The sequence below is a fragment of the Perca fluviatilis genome, chromosome 15, assembly GCF_010015445.1.
Source record: "Perca fluviatilis chromosome 15, GENO_Pfluv_1.0, whole genome shotgun sequence".
Classification (NCBI taxonomy): domain Eukaryota; kingdom Metazoa; phylum Chordata; class Actinopteri; order Perciformes; family Percidae; genus Perca; species Perca fluviatilis.
In genome coordinates, this window is record NC_053126.1 from 10,208,941 (window position 1) to 10,229,658 (window position 20,718).

Genomic DNA, 20,718 nt, shown 5'->3' on the forward strand with positions numbered 1-20,718 from the left:
CGTGTGTTTGCATGTGTCTGTGTGCACTTGCTTTTGTGAGTGAGAAAGACAAGAAGACAAAAAATGTGAGTGAGAAATGAGGCGGGGAAGAGTGTTAATTCAGTATGATCACACCTCTAACATATTCCCACCCTCCACTCCATTTTGTTGTTGTTATAAAGCTTTAAATGTGTATGTGGACAAAGCAGAGAAAAAATGAATTACAACTAAAGAAGGGAGAAGGAGGAGAAATAAAGTAGAGAGGGAGCTGACAATAAAATGGGCTCTGATCTTCTCAATGACCTATTGGCTAGTCTAAATTATATTGTAATCTTGGGAGTAAAACTTTAATAAATGAATCTTTCATTGATCCAAATAATTGCAATGTGCTTACAACAGGTGATGCCTTTTGCATTATTGTTTCAATAATTCACTTCCCTGATGAGACTGAATCAAGTTACAATTGCTCCTTTCATGGAGCAAAATCTTGCTTCCTTTTTCTCTGCATCCGCTCCCTCACACCCTTTTCCCCTTTTTATAACAGCATCTGTTCATTTCTTATTGAAAGTGCCAGACTACAAAGGCTAATCCGGTTGTTTGTGATTGTGCATGTTTGTCTGTCCTTGTGTGTGAAATCTCCGTTAGAGCTTGGTCTTTTAATGGTGAAGGGAATCTCGGTTTATGTGGTCTTACTACATTATATCATTAATAAACATGTGTCTCTGTCACTCTCCCGCACAGTAATATTTCTAAGTGATTTATTCAATAGTATATCAATACCATGTGCTATTATTAACGCCAATATCTTTAATAAAGGTAAGTGCTGCCACAAAAGTGTCTGCAGATATTCACTTCACAGATGTATAGAGGCAGATGCCCACTGCAGTTCAACCATATTACTCTACAGCAGAGGTCTGTGCATCCTCTTTTTTCTCTCTTACTCAACAATACCCTCCCAGTGATCCTTTCCCGCCGCGCTGCTGAGCCTGCGACGTTAGCCGTGGATGAAAAAACAAATCTCTCTTTTTGCTTCAGCCGACGGACACATACTTTGGAAAGGAAATAAGTGAAGGTACTGTACAACAATGCACATTTCCATCTTAAGACTCATAATTATATCATTTGTCATTTAACAAAAACATTGTAGCCTATATATCCTTGGTATGACAAATTATGTGCGATGGAGCCAAGCGATGGCAGAGCGAGCATGCACCTGCACTACATACTCCAACGCTCTGTTTGGTTGAGTCCTCTTGGTGCAACAGAAGCCCATATGGTTGATTTTACGAGGGAATGTTTTTTTCTGTTTGGGGTTGGCATTAAGTGCGTGTTTGAGGAGACTTGTGATATTGAATAGTAATGGATAAATATGTTATTGATGAGTATTAGCCTACGTCTATATTTCACCCGTTTTGCTACAGTTGTTGCTGTATACCACAACGCGTTATTTCTGCACGTTTGGTTTAAATGCTGAACAGAAGTGATTAAAATCTGTGGCCATATATATATAAAGTGTCACATGAAGCCAGGCTGGTATTTATGCTGGGTGCTGCGGGGATAGGATGGACGGGCAGAGTACGCGCCATGGACAGATGTGCGAGAAGGGATTTAGTATCGAGGGAGGAATCACGCAGTTGATGAAACTGGCGATGTGTGTGTGTGTGTGTGTGTGTGTGTGTGTGTCCTAGCTTGTGTTTTGAGGGTGAATGGCCCAGCTCTACAGCAGTGTTGACTACTCTGTCGCACGACAGGCGCCACATTTTACCTGCAATGAGGGCTTCGGTGTCAGCTGCCTTTAGTTCTTCCGTGGTCTTGCGCGCGTGTGTGTCAGAGAGAGAGACAGGGGGAGAGAGAGAAAGAAAGAAAGAGAGAGAGAAAGAGAGAGAGAGAGAGAGAGATATTTCCTGCCAACAGCAGCAACAGTGTCCAACTACTGACCGATGGACCACACAGATTCCTTCGCCCACACATTTTCGACTGCCAGGCACGAGATAACACGTTGCAACTGTAAACAACATTTTAAAATGGTCTGTCATTACGTTGGTTAAATGATTTGGCAGTGTCTGTAGACAGTCTAAGGTGTCTATCAACCCATATTTGTGTCCTGAACGGCAGAGCACGGTGAACAGTGCAGTGCTTCAGCACCATGGACAGCGCATTGTGCTGACTGATCGCATAACGGGCTTTGGTGGGCTGTAAACGCCACATATTGGGGATATTGAATAGTTCTAAGATGTGACAAGTGTATGCTTGAACATATTATGCATGCATAATCTAAATATAGGCAGCATTGTCTCATCCACTTAAAGTATTGAACAATAATAACAGGAAATATGTATAGAGGAATCAGGAATTGACTTCAGTATGGGAGTGTTTGGCTGGAATATGAAAGATGGCAGATGGCATATTTCTTTTGTTTTTGTTCACACCGTCACTTATTTCAATCTTAAAAGTTAGAGCTGTTTGCAAACCAGCACAAAAACAATATAATAATACATTCTTTATTAAAATACCACTTATATACCACTAAATGTGTCTACAATTCAGTTTAAATTAATGTAAATAAAGTGCCATTCCATTTAATTTATATAGCTTGAGAATACATTCATTTGAAATCAATATATATTTCAAGAAACCTGCTATAGTCAATTGATGGTTTTAAACTAAAGAAATGTGTGTCAGTAAGGCAGCACTGTTTCTTTAATCAGTGGCTGATCAATAGTTAATAAGTGCTCCATCAGGTTCCGTTGAAAATGACAGAGGGGTCTATTGGTTTGCTAAGTAGTTAGATTCCTTATAGTGTAGTATATTTGCTTTCAATCAATAATGGAAAAACTCTCCTATAGTGGCTTTACCATCCATGCCTAAGCCTGGCCGCATCAATCATTGGTCACACCCACTTACATTAAGGAGAAATACATAAGGAAAAATTGTCAAGCTACAGTGCAATCCTATTTTTTTTTACACCCCTTTGTTTTCCACACATTGCTTTATTCATTTGTCCCATTCTGTTTATCTCCTTAAACCCATTCCCTCCTGCCGTTGATGATTCCTGATGTTGCCCTCGAAGGAATGATGAGCAGTCACCAATCAATTGCAATCACAGATCAGTGGTGTAGGAAAAAGGGGAAAGGGAAATCGGCATGGGAGACAAGCCTGGGAGACTTAAATAATGACCACCCAACTACCAAATCCACTGCCTTGTTGCTATGTAATCGTCAGTTCATCAGAATACTATTGAACTCCGTTGGCCATAATTCAGGGAATCCATAGCGCTGTCTGTTGAGGTTGCTCTCAAGAGGTGATGGATGTTATACTAAAAGAAACCTGAAGTGCAATTTTCTTCCTGCTTACTACCGTTGTGTGAAAACCAAGACATGGTTAGTGATGATGTGAAGTTCACATGGTGGATAAAATAAGAAAATAATAACAACAATTCCAGTGAAAGACTGGGTTACTGCAGCAACATAAAAACAGGAAACACACACAGGAATTACATATAGCGAAACATAATGCCACCACAAATATCATACAAATATCTATGTACAACAAAAAAAGATACTATGTTATGAACTGGATATTCATTTTTTGTTGGTATACTCTAAATCAAGGTCATAATTTAGTCTGATAGATGGCCTGGCATGAATAAGAAACATGTTCTAGCTGTCTCTCTCTTTTCACCACTCAAGAGTTAAATGCAATTTCTAACAATTGTCTCGGCCAATTGAAAGCCAGATAGACAGGAGCTTGAGTAGTTATTGAAAAGTTGATAACTAGAGCCATTAGTGCCATTTTATTTTCCCGACCTCAGTGCACCAAGAGTCTAAGACACCTAGGGCTCCGGTGACCCAATTAATTTGCCTTGCACTCAGATACAGGTTAAATGGAGGATAAATAAATGTATCCATAATCCCTGTGTGACAGCACATACAGTACATTTTAGAGAAAGTTGATCAAATATATGTAAAATGGGTTAGGGTAAATGTTCAGTGTGTGTAGTTTGATGACTACTAATGGCCTAAATAAGCAGAGATTGGCTGGCTTCTTTGCCGACTAGTTGACTGACTGATTCTGTCATTTACTATCTCTCTCGCTACGTCAATTAAACAAATTATTTATTGCGATCAACAACTGGCTTTGTTGAGTTGTTGCCATTAGCAACTCCATGTTCTAGATTCCAGGCAACCTTAAAGGCACAATCTGTCTATTCAATTCCAAAAGATTAAACCTGTCATACCTGTTATGACAGGGTGACAGGTTGATTGACAAGTCATTTAATACATAGATGACAGGTTATCAATGCCACTGATGCTGTAAAAAAGTCAGTTTACACCAGTAATGTTAAAAGACAACAGCATTAAAATAGGACTATTATTTAAATCGCAATACAGTTTGTAAGATAAACAAATACAATGCCACATTTTCAACTTCTTTAATTAATTATACAAATATACTGTATACAGTATATGCAATTTAAGGTCATAAAAATGTTGATTGGGCCTTAACTAATCTCATGCATTTCATCTTTTCTTTTTCATCTACACACCATATATAAGGATGATATAGGCTAAGAAGAAAAAACTCTGTACAATTTTTTATAAAAAAAAAGGATGCCAATTTCAGAATCATGCCTCCCTAAATAGACTGTGTTTCTTATCCTCTCTGGACCACTATTGACAATCTCAAATAATTAGCATTCCCCACCAGCTCCACCTTCCCTGGCTTCTCTTTCCCAGCCACGCCCTTCGACTTGATTTCAGTTTCCATCAGGAAGGATTATGCAAAGATCCTGAGAGGGATTACCCTTGGGAGACATTCACACTTGCTCACTCCTCCACATCACATCCTTGGCCATGCACACTGCGCTCTCTTTCAGCCTAACAGCTGTTGCAGTCCTCTGTGCAATCAATACAACAGTCATCTTTCACAACAACTGTCACTCCTTCACTGCCAGGAACCTGTGGGAGGTCCCCTCGGGCAAGACACTGAGAGCCATGTTAGACAGTGATTCGCTGACGAGATTTTAGAAGTGCAACAGCAAAGGCAGGTTTGCTCATTAGCTGTACGTTTGCGGGGCGTGAAAGTGTTGACATGGGGAAAACTTTGTTTTCCGTTCCATGGAAGGATGAAAGCTGCAAGGAGTGCAGAGATACTGGACAGCCGGAGGCTTGGAAAGAGGAGAAACCAGTGAAGGAATAAAGAGGAAGAAACATGAAACAGATAGCGACTGGATACAAGAATGTTACAGTTTTTTTTTTCTGTTTTTTTTCCTTTATTTTCTTATATATACATACACATATGTACACAGACGTGTACACATATATGCATACCCATACTGTATACACACACATATACACATACAAAGTTAAATAAAATGACAATGACATAACTTAGAGAGAACAAAGAGAACAACAAAAAAAATAGGGGGTTGGTTTAGTCTTTACTTATCTTACGCATGTTACTATGCTGTAGTAAGTTGTGATGCGCATTAATACAAACTACATATTTCAATGAGATACAACACTTTAATTTGTTAACTATATCGTCTGTTGTCTTCAGGACATGGCTGCTAAAAAAGGTGACCATATTAAATTATACTCATCTAGAGAGTCTACATTCATTTCAAGTTTAGCTATTTTCAACAGTGCATCTATCCAGTCTTGAATGTGTGGAGCACTGCTTTCTCTCCATTTACAAAAAAATCAGCTTTTTGGCAACAGCAAAGGCTACTGACATCCACTTATTGTGATGTTGATTAGGCAATCTTGACATAACCCCTATTATACAGAGCGCAGGGTCAGGTTGGATACACATTTTTGACACGTCACTTCAACCCAAACATTTTGAACAGTAACACATATCCCATATCATATGTAGGTATGACCCTTTATCAGATGAACATTTCCAACAAGTGTTGTCTGGCCTCAGTCCAGCCCTCCACATCCTATTGGGAGTCCAATGATACCTGTGTATTGTTTTAAGCTGAGTTAGTTTAAGTGAAACATTTTTAGAGATAGACTGAGCTCCATTCCTCCATTCCTCTTCAATTATATCCCATCTTAGATCCATGGCCCAAGCCCTTTTAAGATCAGGAAAGTTAGATGATATTATATTTATAACCTCTTTATAGATATAGATAAATTAAACATTTATCCCAATAGGATGATTTGGGCGGTTCTTTTGTGTGATTACATGAGTAGTAATTGCACTTCTCAGTTGGAGATAGCTCCACCAAGGTTGTTTGTTTAGGAGAGATTTCTGAGTTTATTTCTGCATATGCTTTAAACCCTTTATCATTATAGAGATCAGCTACTTTGCATACGATTGTTACAGTATATAGGAAAGCACATAGGCAAAGAATGGAGAGTGAGTAATGAGAAGTTAGTGAACCACAAATCTTTAACACCTTAACTTCTGAACGGCAAGTAGGCAGCCTAACCTAACCTAACTGTCTGTATAAACCAGGAAAAGGGTGAAATCTGTAGAACATTGTAACTGATTTCGCCCAGTGTTGATGCAAAGGGCCATGTACAGAGTAGCACAGACTCAACATGTGCTACCAAGCTCCAGCTTGAATCAAACTTCACAAATGAATGGTTCATTCATTTGAATTGATAGCCACAGGTAGATCGACAGAAAATACTGCAGGCGGGTTGATAACCGCCTTTAGGAAGTCACTGGAATCCAAATACCAATGTTCAATGAACCCAAAGCAATCCTTGTGTCGAGGGCAATCATTCGATTATACTGTATTCGTTCTCTCACGTTAATAGATTCACAACTCAGCGCTTCATGGCTGTAATTGGAGTGACAAAGTGGTGTAAAGTGACCTGACATTGACAAAATGTTTTTTGACAGGGAAAAGCTGTTGAGCAGAAAGAAGGGGGGTGCAGCGAAGCGTATCTGTTTGAGAGAAGGTGTTGGTTCTCTTGTGGTGACATACCGAAGCAACGCGTATGTGAGTACTTAGATGTGAGTACGGACATCCACGTTTGCCTTCAGTACAGAAAGATGTGTTGTTGACTGAGGTCTGTGAATATCTGCAGTATATGTGTATAACACACACACACACACACAACATTTCATTGAAGCTATGATGCTTATTACTGATAAATGATGCCATGTTTTTACATCAAACAGAATTACTGTCCCACAGAGCCTGATTTATACTATACAATTGGGAAAAATTAATGTATTCTGAAACTCTACAATTCTGGATCAACTAACAAATTCAATTTCATATATATCATAATTTTTGTTTTTACTCTAAATAAGATCATGCTAAATAAGCACTACAATATAGATCAAACTTTGTGCTGCAATTATATAGGGCAGGCGAATGCTTCTTTGAAGGATGGAGAAATGTATAAGTTAGATCTCCAGTGAAACCAAGCGTTGACATGATTCATACAACATGCAGCTGTTACTGTCAGGGGTGCTAATTTCAGGCTCTTACTGTAGTGAACTCTGCACTTATACAGAATGGATACATTTACTATTTTGTCAGTGCATTGCAATGATAACAGTAACTAATACGTCTTAATCAAAATCAGCATCTGACGGAAAAAATGGTCAAACAAAGCAGAGATAAATATGTGGGAGCGTGCAGTTTTTTATTCAAACGAGTAACTGCAGCCATTTACTGTAAAATATCTTACTGGCGATAATGAGTGCAATTCATTCACGTGTGGTATAATTTTGGCATACAAAAATAAAAGCAGCTTATTTAATTTAGAATCGATTTTGAATTGAATTGTGAGCCGTAGAATTAAAACCGAATCGCAAAAATTGAGATAGATGAGATAAGATAAGCCTTTATGATTCCCAGAAAATCAAAATTACAAGGCAAGACTGACATAGGGGTGTGAAATTAGTAGCAGCAATATATTTGAACAACGCAATGACATGAGCCACCATCTTTGGAAACTGTCAGACCTTGCCTAAAATCTTACATAATACATGTAAACAGAACTGAGCCGAGGGTGGTTCAGTGAGGTTGACAGATGCCTGCATGCAGAAGCCTGAATGTGTGTATATTATAACCCATGTATGTTACTTAGTTTGTGCTCATTTTTTCTCTGTATTTGGGTGTATCTGTTTAGTTGGTAATCATTGTGTGTGTGTGTGTGTGTGTGTGTGTGTGTGTGTGTGTGTGTGTGTGTGTGTGTGTGTGTGTGTGTGTGTGTGTGTGTGTGTGTGTGTGTGTGAGAGAGAGAGAGAGAGAGAGAGAGAGAGAGAGTGTACTGTATGTGTGTTAAGTAAGGACACCATCTGCCATCATCTTTGCTTTGTGCCAACCCCCAACCCCTATTAACCCACACCCATGCTCACACACACAAAATCCTTCAGCGTTTGAGTTTGATGAAGAATAAAAAAATCTCGCTGTGGATATGTGTGTGTGTGTGTGTGTGTGTGTGTGAGAGAGAGAGAGAGAGAGAGAGAGAGAGCGACAGAACATGCTAGAAGAAGAAGAGTGGGTGTGATGCAAAGAGCACTGTAATTGTTGAAGGGTGATGAATAAAAAGCACAAAGATTGAGCAAAAAAGAAATTGTGGTATTTCTACTTGTATTTCAGCCTCTTGAATGTTACATATACATGAGACCAGAGATCTTCAACAGGTGGTCCGTGACCCCTAGGGGGTCCTCAGATTTAGTGCAGGGGGCCGCCAAATTATTAAAAAAAAAAAAGTTTTAAGTTTCTTTTTCCAAAAATTAAAATGTCTGAAAATATACATTAATATGACTCCAACATGTCAATAGCAAAGATAAATTGGCTTATTTGTGAAAACAATATATATTTACATAATGAAGATATGCTTACTATAGATAAGCTAGCCACTAGTCACTGTGCTTCCACATAAAAGCATGTTGTATAGTGGCCAGTTTAGCTCAGTTGGTAGAGCAGGTGCACGTATATAGAAGTTTACTTCTTGACGCAGTGTCCACAGGTTCAACTCTGACCTGCCCCCCTTTGCTGGAAGTCATTCCCTCTCTCTCTCCCCTTTCATGTCTTCATCTGTCCTGTGAAAATAAATGCCTGAAAAAAAACATGTTGTATAAATACTGACCATTTATTTCCATGCATTCGGCCCAGTTTAATATGCAACTCAATTTTATACAGTATATGCAGTAGGGGGTCCCTACTCGGTCTCTCTTTCAGCTAAGCTCAGGGTCCTTGGCCGTTAAAGACCCCGGCATTAGACAGAATCTTACAAGGATGCTTCACACATGCTTCAAACACACACACACACACACACACACACACACACACACACACACACACACACACACACACACACATATAGGAATACAATTACGTACACATACTTGCAAACAAATACAAAGTAGATTTTGGAATAATGCCTTGTTTTTATTCTGGACTGCCCTAGATTCATTTGGCATCTGTGCTGCACACTTATCTCTCTCTCTCTTTCTGTCTCTGTTGTTATCACTCTGCTTTTCCACACACACACACACACACACACACACACACACACACACACACACACACACACACACACACACACACACACACACACACACACACACACTTCCCATCGCCCTCTTTCATGCTTGCCTCTCTTCTTGAATCTCCTCATCTTTGCCTCTCTTCATCCATCTTTCCTTGTGTCTCTCTTCCTCCCTTAGTACAGGCCGCTAAGATCTGGGTATAAATATTTTATCTTTGTCAACCACTCAGCATCTGCAGTTTCGCGGAGAGACAGCATCTCTGTTGGCCCTGTGTGCGCATGTGTGTGTGTGTGTTGTGTGTGTGTGTGTTTGTGTGTGTGTGTGTGTGTGTGTGTCTGTCTAGGCACAGATAAGTTGGATGAGTACATGATGGGATGTACTGAAGCATCTGTTTGCATCTTAACTGTGCCATGGCCTATAAAGTAAATATTCCAATGTCTTGTCCTGCAAAATGTGCACAGAATCAGCCTGCATTTATTGTTTTTGAGTTTTCTTGTTTACAATGCTTACACTACCCTAACCTCACCTTTGCCTTAGTATAGCCAAAATAATTCACCCTAAACCAAAAAAAGTTATTCTGCCTATAAAAGCATCATATTTTACATTTTGTGTTTACTGTAATGTTGCTGTTCAATGTAACTATTAACTATGGATTTTAAATAAATGTAGTGGACTAAAAAGAATACAACATTTCTCTCTGATATGTGTAAGTATAAAATAGCATTAAATGAAAAAAGTACTGTCTCAATTTTTTACTTAAGAATAGTACTTGAGTAAATGTAGAACTGAGCTTGATAGATAGACAGGTGTTTGGAGGGCAGAATAATTTAGTTTGTTCCAGGGGATTAGAGATTAGAAACACATTTCTCATCCTAACCTAAAGCCTGCAGACACACATCTGCACTCAGAAGCTGCTTTTAGTATTTTTACTGATCTGAACTGAACGGACTAAACCTTGGCAGTGTGTAAACTGTATGTGTGTACTTTCATTCATATCTAAAAAGTGAAAACAAAATAAAAAAAACTTTACGTATTACCCATTCAGGTTCCTTCAGATGCTCTGTGATGCTTAGTCAGCTTCTCAGGCAGAGAGTCTGGAGTCATGGAGGCTTAAATGTAGAAATACGCTGTTGGCTTGAAGCAATCAATAGTCAAACAAATACTAGGTCTCCCCACAGTCAATAATAGTATTGATTGCTGTACATCCTCTGTTACGTAAAAAAAACTACTTCAAGGGAAGTTCATTTCTTTTTTATTTTTCATTTTCCAGTACTTTCTTTTAAACTTCTTTTAAATGCAGTTTTACTGATGTGTGGTCACTGCAGAGCTGAATCACACCAACACACTGTAGGCCCCAAACACAAGCAGGCATATTATGCTATATTATATGCACAAACCTAAGCCAAATGCACAGCACATTGCATGCATAAACACAGTGGCACCCACACACCCACACACACATGCGCATACATGCACACGCACACACGCACACACGCACACACACACACACACACACACACACACACACACACACACACACACACACACACACACCATCTATACTCCTCTTCGCACCCCCAGGGATTCAAATGATTTTACAATCCCACCCTAATCCACCAGTCCGGCAACAAAAGCTTAGACGAGTGTGTGTGAGAATATATGCGTGCCACTGTACTGTGCTGTGGTTTATATACGAAAATGGGCACAAAAGAGGTTGTGATAATTGACTTCCTGTTGTGTAAATCTTACAGTTTTTGCCTATTGCTTACACACTTTTTGCAGAATTTGGCTTATTATGTCAAAACTCTACACACAAGCCAATCAGATGTAGCACTTGGAGATTACAGTTTTTTACAATCACTTTGCTACTACAGTAATTTCAGAACCTTGATGTAATTTTTCAAAACTCTAGACACAAAACTCACAACCAATGATCAAAATGCACATTTTTCAAAACTCTAACACTTTTTTCAATTGTTTGGATACAATACACATAAACCAAAGATCATTTGTTCATTTAACGAAGATCATCTGTTCAATATGACACAACTTAACATCAAAGTACTACTATTTCAAAAAGCAATTCACACATTACATTTTAGATAATTGTCTATTCATTCCATTACAATCATCTAACTATCAATCGATACAACTACTCAAAATGATAAGTAACTGTTGCATTACTCTTAATGCATAATTGTATGGAAACAGACACACAATATTCCATGTTTAGATCATGAAAGTTTCAAGATAACGAGATTCACATGTCACCAATTAGTGTGGAACATGAATCAATTAGACTACATGATCTATGGATGTAATATTTCATCATCATTCTTTACTGTAATGTACTACTGTTTATCAGACACTGTTTCTATGGCCCCATGTACCATCTTTGAGACTATTTACAGTATTGACAGTACTGCACTGTATGCATGCAGGCCCTTGGATATATATATACACTGTACTGTATATATACATATACATATATACTTGTACCACATTGTTCGCCATGCCCGAAGGTTTTTTCCAAGATGTTTGGCTAATTGCGATGTAGATGAGAACCTGTGGCCATATCCACAAGACAGATTTGATGAATATGTAGGAGTACAGTAATCACTTCTTTGTTTAGCTTTTTACAGTACAAGCAAGTTGAGGAACACTGCATTTGATGTTTTACAGTACTGTCTTTTATTTTGTAGCTAATTATTTCGCTTTGATTCAAATAAACCTATGTTGTGATACTGTATTGTTTTTCATCAATACATTTCAGGTTATGGTCAATGAATCCACTGTGTCTGTAGTTTTCTCTCTACTACTGCAGTACTTTTACAGGGATGTATTTACATCTAGTACCATAATGAAACAGGTATCACTTATTTTGTACTACAATATTTAATGATTGTACGAACGATGACACAGTGAAACTATGGGTAGCTTGTGTGTGGGTGATCTAAAATAACGTTTCAATGGTATTTCACAATCAATTTGTCTTTTGAACCAATGATTGTGCAAGTGCAAGATTTATTTAAAGATATGAATGCACAATGCAATATTTTGAACATTGGACAGCCTGTGTTACAAGTGATGATCATTTTGAGTTTTGTGTCTAGAGTTTTGAAAAATGACGTCAAGGTTCTGAAATTAGTAGCAAAGTGATCGTAAAAAACTAACAACTCACATCTATGCCAACTCTTAACACTCCTTTCTAAAAATGAAATTCTTGCAACAAAACCACACACACAAGCACCATTTGAATTACTCTTTCATATCACCAGCAACACACTGATGGGATTTATATAAAACACTGCAGTCTTTGTGTTTTTATTTTTATCGTCATTTTCTCAGACTCTGTCTTCTGTAAAACTCAAAAGTAGAATTTCTGCAGTAATCAAACAAGAGTTTTTACAAAAAACAAAAATTCTTACAGAAATAAAGAAAAATAGAATCACAAATCATAAAATGTAGCAACAAAACAAAAGTAAAAAAACAAAACAATTACTGGATAAATTGCTATTGGAAAAAACGTGTGTGTGTGTATGTGTATGTGTGTGTGTGTGTGTGTGTGGGGGAGGGAGGCTTATGGATCCCGCCTTCTGTTCGGATCTGGTCACAAGACCTCGTCAACATCACAGGCGATGTCTCGTCCACGTCCGACTCCTCTCTCTCACTTTGTCCTCTTACTCTGACTCTCATTGCCTCCATGCTTGCAAAGTTCTCAAAATGGCTTGTGTTTTCAGGTGTGTATGTAATTGCCGGATGAGTTTTGAATTTTGAACAGAGTGTTTTCCCAATGATAACAGGAGATTTCGTTTTTGAACAAAGTGTTTAATTTAAGAAAATGTGTGTAGTGTTTTGAAATAAGTGTGTTACAGAATTGCAAACAAAGTGCAAAATTGACAATATGTTTAAGCTATGGTCACATTGTGTTTATGGAATGCTACAAGAAGTTTAGGTATTGAGGCTTTGGTCTAAGCATTTGTTTTTAGTGTGTAAGCAATGGACAAAAACTGTAAAGCAGCTCAGAAAAATGAGGAGTTAGGAAGGCAATGTTCTGAGAAATGAACATGTTTTTGTATTTTACTTCACAACCTTCTATAGGAGTGATTGTTATCAATTTGGAGAGTTCTTGTTTTGTTGATGAGTTGATGAGGACATTGAGCGCATATCTGAAAAGTTTCTGTATACGTTTGGCCTGAGGAAACAGGCTAGTCAGTGGGAATGTATGAAGACCTTTTCTTTTATATTTCAACCTTAATACTGTGGACGAGTCAAATGCTGATGTATCAGCAAACAGCCCACACTTGTGGTAGCATGGTCTTAGTCAAAAGCAAAAACAAATGCAGAATTATTTTAAGGAATTTCACTTGGAAACTAAGCCACAGTTTCCTTTGTAGCGTGATTGATTCAGCTACGACAAACAGATTTTATCCCTGATCTACACTAACCTCTTTTTTTAAGAGATTATCAGGATGTTATGTTTCTTTCTGCATTTTTTTTCAATACACCCTCACTGCATGACAGATTTAGGCTCATAGTATTGTATTGTAATGGTGTAGACACAGAGGACACATACACATTTCATCACAGCAATTACAATATACTTTACACAGCAATGGATGTGTATGACTGAAATTAGTTTAAAATCAATGAATATGTCCTCTCTACAACTGAGTTCAGGGATTTCAATTAGAGCTCTTTCTCAGTTGTGACGTTCACAGTACTAACTTTAACAAGGGGCTTGCATTTTGGCCATTTTGCTAACAGAGGAATGGTATCCCCCTTCAAATGTCCTACTGGCAGTAACATAATGCTTACAGTAGTAAAGCGTTACAATAAAGTCATCACAATTTTCAGTGACAATTAGTTACTGTGTCATTATGGTTTAACGCTTTAGTGCGTAACTTTTTGATATTAATGAACGTACGTCACATTCAAGCCATTGCCAAATGAGTTGCTACAAAGCTAATTAACTCTGTGTATTTCTCAGTATGGCTATGTTCAGAAGATTGTTTCGTCCGCCGACTTTGGCGCAGAAACTCAAGTGAAGATAATTACCTCTTCTGAAGAGTCCATCATGGTTTTTTAATCCTCTGTGTCCTCCTTAGCTACTAGCAACTGCGTGGAGGAGGGGTGGGGGCTGTGCGCAATCACGAAAGGCTTGTATCATGTGGACACGCAACAGTTTTGTTGTCATTGTTGTCATATTGCTTTAAATATCAGTAATTGCATTAAAGTTACTACGGTAGTGCTAAGTAACCTTTAGGGGGTGTGCTTGTTTGCTGTCTTACTGTGAGTTTGATGGAGGGTTGACAGCGGTTTGCTCTCTTTGCGTTGAGAGGACCGACCGCTTTGTGATGTGTTAGCTTGGCGAATGAGCTGAAGGTGTGGGGAGGCAATTAGCCTATACCAAAAGAGGAGAGATGTGCAGTAAATGTAATTTACATGTTTTGTAACTTCCTAGCAAGCTATTCACCGCTAGCCATTGATAAGCTAACATTCAGGGATCATGTACGGTCTTCACTCTGAGAATGGCTCTCCTGCGTGCAGTAACATAAAGCAAGCAGTCAATAAACACTGTCAAAATGCTGGCTGCTTGTTACACCATAACATCTTACGATACAATACAACTTTTATTGTCAGCCAGGGCTGAAATTCTTTTTGCATCCCTGGGTAACTCATATAAGAAAGAGGACATAGACATACATACAGACATACATAAGATGAACATTACATAAACACACAAGTAAGAAAACAAAAAGCATACATGTATAACAACAGAAAATTACATGAACATACATACAGACAAGGTCTTGGAGACTTGTAACCCTGAATACATATTGCACTGGATTTAATGTAGCTGGTTTAACAATAAGATAGATTGATGTATGAAAGAGTTTTTAAGTCTGTTGCGATTGAAATACTGTGGTATATGGTTGTGGAGAATATGACCGCAATGCAATGAGTAACTAATTACTTTTGCTTTTGAAGAATAAGTAAATTAATGTAATGACCTTTTTATTGAGTATTATGTAGTGTGTTGATTATATTTTGTACAACACTTGTCCAACACTGATAATCATATATACAGTAGCTATTTAAGTGGATGCCTGTCACAATTTCACATGGGACCCTGATGATGCTCTTTGTTAATTCTTGTTTTCTCTTTTTGGGGTGAAAATTAAATCAGACGTAACAAAACAATGAAACCTGGTCCTAACTGTATCCGGACTTCTTAACAATATTCTGATGGCCCAAAAGAAAGAGAGAGAAAGATAGCGGGGTTATCAAAGTCCCCATTCTCCCTCTAATCCACAATGTTCTACCAGAGAGTGTGGCAACACCAGCAATCAGTCCAATACCTAAACACTTCTGCCAAAGGTTTGGTTAAAACACAGGCTTGCATTGTGGCTGCTGGCAGGCTAGACAATTTTTGGTTTAGGTTCACAGGCATAGCTGACAACATGAATGGTTACTACTCATTTGTGCAGCTTGGCATATTATGCTGAGAAGGGCTTGTGATGAAAATGGAAGACTGAGCCTGTTTACCTTCTAAAATGGTGCATAAATGTAAACATGCCACCATCAACACACAAAAAAGATGCTTAAGTGTCGAAGTGAGACAAAACCAAAGAGCTGACATGGACACCTCTGGAGGTAAAATAGTTAATTTATGCCAGAGGGATTCCTCTTAGTGTGTGTTTGCATGTATGCATATTTACACTTTAAACACATACACATACACCTACATAGACACAAATTCATTTTTTATGTACTTCCAATATTACACTGACATAACAACTTGAAGGGTTTCCTCAGACACCTGATTCAGCAGACTACCTTGTGGAAAACAGGTTCACACATAAATTAAACACACACACACAAAGACACACACACACACAGGGGTCCAAAAAGCATGCGACAAGCATTCAAAAAACTAAGTCTACAGCAGTTTCTGTTGTCAAGTTTTTTATCTTTTGGCACTTTATTTGTTTATCACTGATGCTCTATTCTCTCTCTCTCTCTCTCTCTCTCTGTCTCTCTCTCTCTCTCGCTCTCTGTCGCTATGTCTCTCTTACTCCATCTCTCGCTCCATCTCACCCGCCTGAAGCTCTGCAGTTAGGAGCCTCAGTGGCAGATTTTGCCTGGCAGTAAGGACACATGCGCCTTGAAGGAAAGACAGGGACAAAAGACAGATGGATGCGAAATAGATATAGACGGTATTTGTTTGAAGCTCAATTTCAGCCCTCTTTACTTTCCAGTCCTTTCACTCTGTCAGTGGTATAATTGACCTCATTTCAATTCTGATTGTCTCATACAAAGTGAGTTTCTGAAACGTGCAGGAACGACAGAAAGTTCTCAAAAATGTCTGGTTCATGCTTGATTGGGCCTTTGGCATCATTATCTTACCAACAGTGACACATTTACCAGATGGGGGCTCCTTCTCAACCTCACTTGGCCCACCTGCTCCCCGGCTTTGTGACATCACCTCAGTTCTTGAATCACACACCTGCTCTCCTCAGATTAAACCTTTGTCTTTGTTGTCATGCTGCAATTTCTTGCCCTAGAGGGTGTTTATTACTAGTAAAACAAGTAGTGTTTGGTGTTGCTTCATAGGGCCCTGTTATGAGTGTAGCGGAGTTAATGATTTCACTTGCCACATTGTCACTGTTTATTAGTGGGAATGCTGTTCAACAGCATTCCAACTATTGTTATTCCTTTCGGCCATTTTTTTTATTCCGTACGTTTTTTGGCTCAGCGTAACTTCTGCATACTTTTAGCTATTAAAACCATTCAACTTTTAAAATGTTCAGCTCTTTCAGCTAATGATGGGACTTCTTCAACTACATTTCTATTATTTATACTTTTTAAAATTTTAAGCTTTTTAACACTTTTTTTTAACATTGAAGTGAATGAGAGCATGCTTCAACTCCTTAAAATCTTCTGCTTCAAAATGTATCTCCTCTTACATTCTTTCACCTACAGACGTGATTCAAACTTTAAACTGTTCACAAAATATTCAGCTATCCGGGGTCTACTTTTCAGTTTGATATCTTTTACAGTTTTTGTGAAAAAGCTGTTTAAGTTTAGTGATCATTTCAGGATTTTTTATTGATTAAACAGAGTGTGTATGTGGCTGGTTAGAGTGATGATGTCATTGCTCAGAGGGTGAAGCTTCAAAAACATAATCTTAGTTCCTTCTCTATAAATTGTTCGTACACCCACAATTTTTACCTGTCATACATAATTTATACATCAAAACGTAGGTATTTTTGTGAAGCGATATGTCTTATACTTCGGGCTCAGCAAGCTTCCAAATGATGAGAGTTCAAAATTTCCCTCCATCCGCAGCAATAGTAAACGTCCTGCATATTTTCCAGCAAAACTCTGAATGAACCACTTTTTTAATTTGCTGATATGCCCACATTTCTAAGTTTATCAACATAAATTTTAGATGGAGACATTCAAAAAGGCTTCCTGTTTCCCACGGTGAAGTCACTGTATGGATACTGTGTACTGTTTTGGAGTTATTAAGGCTCGTTTGAAGATATCTTTATCAGCTTTCACAGACTGGATCTCACTGTATAACAATGTTTATCCTTTACCAGGTGTGCTAATTACAGATCAAAGGAAGGCCAAGGCTTGATTACAGCTGGAGGAACACCTGCTGCTCCTCCTTATAGCATGACACAGCACTTTTTCACAGACAGGAACATTACAATCACAGATAGTAATATAACAACAATAACATTTTATAATTGGTTCTATATATATTGTCTGTCAGTCTGTCTCTGTCCCCCTCTCTATCTCTCTGTCACTCTCTCTCTCTTTCTCTCTTTCTTTCCCTCTGCCTCTCTCTCTCCCTCTCTCTTTCTCTCTATATCCCTCTCTCTCTCCCTCGCTTCTCTCTCTCTCTCTCTATTCCTCTCTCTCTTTCATTCTCTTTCTCTCTCTTTGTCTCTCCCTCTCTCTTTCCCCCTCTCTCTCTTTCCCTCTCTCTCTCTCCCTGTCCCTCTCTTTCTCTCTCTCCTTCTCTCTCATCCCTCCTCCCTCCCTGTCTCTCCCTCCCCCTCTCTATCTCTCTTTCTTTCCCTCTCTCTCTCTTTCCCTTTGCCGCTCTCTCCCTTTCTATCCCCTTCTCTCTCTATCCCTCTCTCTCTTTCCATCTATCTCTCTCCTTCTCCCTCTCTCTTTCCTTCTCTTTCTCTCTCTTTGTCTCTCCCTTTCTCTCTCATCCCCCCTCTCTCTCTTTCCCGCTCTCTCTCCCTGTCCCTCTCTTTCTCTCTCTCTCTCTCCTTCTCTCTCCATCCCTCCTTCTCCCTCCCTGTATCTCCCTCCCCCTCTCTCTTTCTCTCTGTTTCTCTCTATTCCTCTCTATCCCTCTCTTTCTCTCTGTCTTTCTCTCAGCTTTTCTACAAATGTATTTTAGCTCTTAACTTATGTGCAGTTCAGCTTCCAACTTCCAAGTATTTCAGCAGTGTAGTGCAATGCATTTGAGATTTTTCAAACAATTTGTTCCATATTTCTGCATTTTCATCAATGTTTCTCACAGCATTTGTAAGTCTTCCATACTTCTTCATAATTCCAGCTAGAAAATAAATTATTTTATATATTAGTGGTGTTATTCAAATTTTCAGTGAAATTCATACTTATCAAACCAATTTCCACTTTTTCAACTATTCTCACTACTTCAACTTCTTCTTACGGATTTAAGCTATTCATATATTTATGCTATTCAGCATTCCCACACATTTTCTGCAGGAAATGCATTTTCTAGTTAATTTCAATATTCATTTTATATGATTTATTATCATCAGTTTATTTTAATACTGTTAACTGTCTCGTTTTATACAGCTTTTTATCTTGTTTAAAATTAGTTCATTTTCCAGAGATTTATTAGCCTGGAAATCCAGACCCAGAGCCCCATACGCTCAGCTACCAGCGGAGCTAACTAGTAGGTTATACTGTCGTCATCTGTTTAGCTCGCCTCTGGCCCGCCTATATCAGATGCACCAATGTGATTGGTGCAGCTCGCTAAAAGGTCATAGTTAATGAGCATCATTATTCGATGCCAGAGTGACTCGCTGAGCAAATTAAATTTTGCTCTCGCAAAAAAAAAGTGGTTGCCATGGAGACCTGGTTGTGTGTGGAGGGGGCCTCTGCTGCGCCCCTGCAGACTTGAGCGGTGCACACCGAAATTATTTACAGTCTGCAGGTGGCGTCTTCTATGGTAGGCTGCCTTAACATTAGCTCCGTTATATATTTACTTTAATCGCCTTCTTATGGGTAAAACTGTGTTTTGTATTTATTTATCTTCCGCACTTAGCTAGCTAGTTACTTGATTAAATGCAGTATGTCGATTTTGTTTCTTTCATTGTTTTAAATGGTGTTTTTCCGTTCATTTGTTGTCAACGTAATCTTTTTGCTAGCTTCATTTTAGCTTAAAATTACTACATTCTTATTTGTTTTAGCATTTTGTGTGAGACAAACAGACGTAGCTAACTGTTATGCTGTGTTACTCATCATCAGGCACATTTTGTGTTTTATCTTAATATTGTGTCGAGAAAAACTTTGACAGTCTGCATGTGGCGTCTTCTATTCATTTCGTGTGAGACTGGAGGAACTGTGGAGAGCTAACTGTTATGCTGTGTTACCATAGACAGTTAAATAAACGGAGACCAGTGAAGAATATTAGAAGCACTTTTCCGGTGATAGCTGAGCGTTACTGTGCAGCCTCCAACTGAGCTCGAAGATGTAGATGTGACGTGAGCAACCTGTCTGAAAGTTGTAAGTCTTCTGGTAGCTGTGCCAAGAGAAATCTCAATCATTCCCAATCTTACAGAGACGGAGAGCGTAAGGAGATAACAGGCACAGGCTTATTATTGCTAACTAAAATGCTAGTTAACATTAGTAATTAAACTTAAACAGCTAATGTAAGTTGAAACTGCCTGTGAGCTTCTCCTGTACCATACGGTAATTCCTCTACTATGCGACTGTAAGTTGTGTGGTTATGACACAATCGTTAGCCTATTTTTACAAGGTAATGGAGCCTTTTATACATTGCCGTGTTTCTTTAGAAATAAACAATGGACAAATAAAGTCTTTAAACGCTTCAGATGTAAAGATATTCGCTGTCAAAGTGACGTCAAAATCGACGGCAGTCAATGGAATGTTAACGGCGGGTGATGGCTTGTTAGCATCAAAATGGCGCAATAGGAGCTACGGGTTGTGGAGAGAGACTTACCCCCTTGTGTGTTACTCATCATC

General features: G+C 38.6%; 1 protein-coding gene across 3 annotated transcripts in view; it reads left to right on the forward strand.

Moving 5' to 3' along the window:
- The first annotated feature begins 949 nt into the window (after window positions 1–949).
- The window catches only part of LOC120573826 (protein phosphatase 1 regulatory subunit 29), a 76,652-nt gene continuing 56,883 nt past the window's right edge, over window positions 950–20,718 (forward strand). Inside the window, exons 1-2 of one of the 3 annotated variants that reach the window (XM_039823677.1) lie at window positions 950–1,051; window positions 6,838–6,951. The gene's annotated coding sequence lies outside the window, so the exon portion shown is untranslated. The remainder of the gene's footprint in view (window positions 1,052–6,837; window positions 6,952–20,718) is intronic. The other 2 variants (XM_039823678.1, XM_039823676.1) reach the window with 2 other exon arrangements.